Source organism: Pteropus alecto, unplaced genomic scaffold, assembly GCF_000325575.1.
Source record: "Pteropus alecto unplaced genomic scaffold, ASM32557v1 scaffold134, whole genome shotgun sequence".
NCBI lineage: Eukaryota > Metazoa > Chordata > Mammalia > Chiroptera > Pteropodidae > Pteropus > Pteropus alecto.
In genome coordinates, this window is record NW_006436283.1 from 1,360,252 (window position 1) to 1,363,424 (window position 3,173).

Genomic DNA, 3,173 nt, shown 5'->3' on the forward strand with positions numbered 1-3,173 from the left:
GGCCGCGCGGGCTTGGCGAAGGATGGGAAGCAGCGGGAGCGCTGCCCCGAAGGTCCGGCCCCGACCCCGCACCTTCGGAGGTAAGTCCGCGAGGCAGCGGCGACCCCCGGGCGGGCCCCCTGGGGAGAGAGGAGGGTGGGCGGGGAGCCGGCCGGGAAGGCCTGGAGGAAGGCGGGACACTGGTCGTTAGACTTTTGGGGGGGCTAAGGTTCTGAAGAGGGGTGCACCCTGGGGGCAGAGGGTTGCGGAAGAGGATTCTAGGTGCTGGAGGACTTGGGGGGAGGATTCTGGAGAAGGGCAGACGGGCTGGGAGCGGATCCTGCAGAGAAGATTGTGGGGGGTACCCTCTGGGATCCTCCTGGCTGCGGAAGACTCTCCTTGGGGGCGTTTCTTGGGGAGGGAGGGTCTGAGGTGGTAGACGTGGTAGGGTGGGAAAACCCGGGGGCGGGGACCCTTCGCTTGGGGTCCATCCGCCTGGTGTTTGAAGCTTCCTGGGAGGTTCCACTGAGGAGGCTGACCGAGCTGGCACACTGGGTTCCCAGTACGAGTCCCTTGGAGAAACATGTATATAATTTAAGCTAACAGAGGAATCGTTTGTTTCACATTGTAAAACATCAGATCTGAGTGTCTCCGTTTAATTACACCTGCATTCCATACCTGGACTGTCTTCATTCAAGTCTGCAAGAGCAGACACTCAGGGAGGTTCAGAGACCCACAGGCAGCTGGCAGACCTCCGACAGACAGCAAGGGCCTGACAGGACCTGAAGTCACAGCGTCTGTGACCAGAACGGACCACGCCCTGCCTGGTGTGCATGTAGAGGAGAGGAAAGAGGCATTTAGAGTTTGCCCCTCACCCCTAACCCTGAACCTTTTCGGTTTAATTTCCGTCTGGCCACATGCAGGCTGCCTTCTTTTGTCTTTATCGCTCAGTGTTAAGTTAGACCCCTGTGTGGGTCGTTTCTGGAATTCTTTTGGTTGCCAGTGACAGGAGGCCAGGTGGACCCGGGTCTAATAAAGAGGCGTGATTGGCTTTCTTTCCCTTCCCTCAGGGCCAACGTGCCCCATTACACACTTCCACCTGAGCAGCCCTGGGACTCACACCCTTTGACCTGCACGGGCTCGCGGGCCAAGGTGGAGCTCGGTGGGTAGAGGGGTAGAGTTGGGGTTCGCCCAGGGGGAAGTGGAGTGTCTGGGACCAGAGCCATGACAGGTGGGAGCTGGCAGGCACAAACAGGGGTCTCGTCACTCTGGGAGGGGCGTCAGCCTGGGGAGGGTATCTGGGCTGTCTGGTCTCATCAGTCATCAGACAGTAGAGGGAGAACAGGGGGTCTCTCTGCATTCGAGCTCTCGTGGTCCCCAGCCCTGCCCCACCCTCTAGACAGTCCTGATCCTGACAGCACCTCTTGCCCAACTGGACACTCGCATTGGGTGGCGGCCGAGGTAGGACAGCCTCTCAGAGCCTGGCCTGTCTTCCACTGGCTCAGCAGTGTTGTCCTGGGCCTGCTCCCTGCACCTGGCAGCTGGGCGGCAGGTGAGCAGCGGGGAGGGAAGCCGCCAGCCAGAGCAGCGTTCACGGGGCTCCTGCACCGAGTGAAAATGAAGCGGCGGGACGTGCCAGGGCTGCTGGCGGGCTCGGGGCGGGACGCAGCTGGGGCGGCCCTACCTGCCTAGGCATGGAGCGCCAAGCTGAGGGAGTCACCACCTGGCCCGACAGCGTCCACGAGCCACTAGTCTTCGGAGAGGGCTGCAGCTGTGCGGTGCGGGTCTGAGCCCCGGGCCAGGAGGCCACCGGTGTCCTACCAGGCCTTTCTCATTTTTGCAGAAGTCCCCACAAATGGTGGCGGCGTTGGGGACTGGGGCCACGCAGCGGACCGGACCAGGCGGTGGGCTGGGTGTCAGAGTCAGCCCCAGGGCCAGCTCTGAGAGTCAGTATGGCATGCTTGTCCTGGAGCCTTTCATTTTTGAGGCGTTCAGGGTCCTTTACAAACCCTGCCTTTCTTTTCTCAACTCGACCCCGAGAGTGTGTCAGGGATCGAACGCCACGCCTTGGGGGTTGGCAGCTGGTGCAGCTGGGCAGTCATCGCCCCACCTTGGGGTCTGGCCTACCCCTCTCCGAGATGAGCAGGAGGAAGCCACCGTCACAATGGAGAGGGTTTGCTCTTCTTTGCAAAGGAGGGCCGGCCACCAGCCCCTCGGCGCCCTGCCGGGACCAGGTGTTCCTCCCGCACTCTGGGGTGGCGAGGATGTGAGCAATTAGCTCGTCGGGAGTTTCCGAGGACGGGGCGGGCTGGGGTCCGCACACCGCAGCCTCTCCCTGCCTCTTCTGGTTGCCTGTCGCCGCCTCAGCCACCCGCGACCGGGGCCTGCAGCCATGGCGGTGTCCAGCACCCCAGCTCTGAACCAGACGGTGTCCCCACCCCACGCACCGGCTCTGGCCCTCTCGCACGCAGGGTGCTGAGGTGCTGAGCTGTGGCCTGACCGCAGGGAGTGGCCGACACGGACCCCGGTCTGCCGACCCCCGCGGGCCCCCCGGGAGGGAAGGCTGGAAGCGGGAGGATAAGCGCGGCTCCTCCTCGGCTTATTTTTAGCCACGTTATGTAAGTGGCTTCATCTCAACGTCACGTAGGGGGGGGGTCTCAGATTTAATTACAGGATGACAGCCTTTGCTTTGCAAGCAAGCTGTTCTCCTGGCAAGGCGGGCCCAGGAGTTGTGAATTCTCGCTAAAACATAAGGAGCCTTTCTGAGGTGGCCGCCCGGCGGAGCGGAGCGGTTTTCACCTGTGTCCCTCTCTGGCCGGCCTCACCCGGTCCGGCTGAGTGTGGCCTGAGGGCGTGGCGATTTGTCTCATCAGGGAAATTTTGTGCCTGTCACGGGAGCTTTCTCTTCCCCCTTCCTCCTGGCAGCGTCTCGTTCAGGAGAAGGACCCGCCCAATCAGAACTTGGCTTCCCTTCCTGCTTCCTGGATTGGAGCACTGGTCATCAGTTACCAGAAAGTTCCAGAGCGGGAGAGATCAGAGGCAGGGAGCCCGTGGGGACAGGCACGGCCCGTCCTGTCAGCTTTCCCCATCCCCGCCAGGTACTCTGGGCGACTGGGCCGGGGCCACCAGGCAAAATGCCCACTTGCGTCCAGATCACTTTCCTGGCTCCCGGCCAGGCCCACGTTCTTGATGGT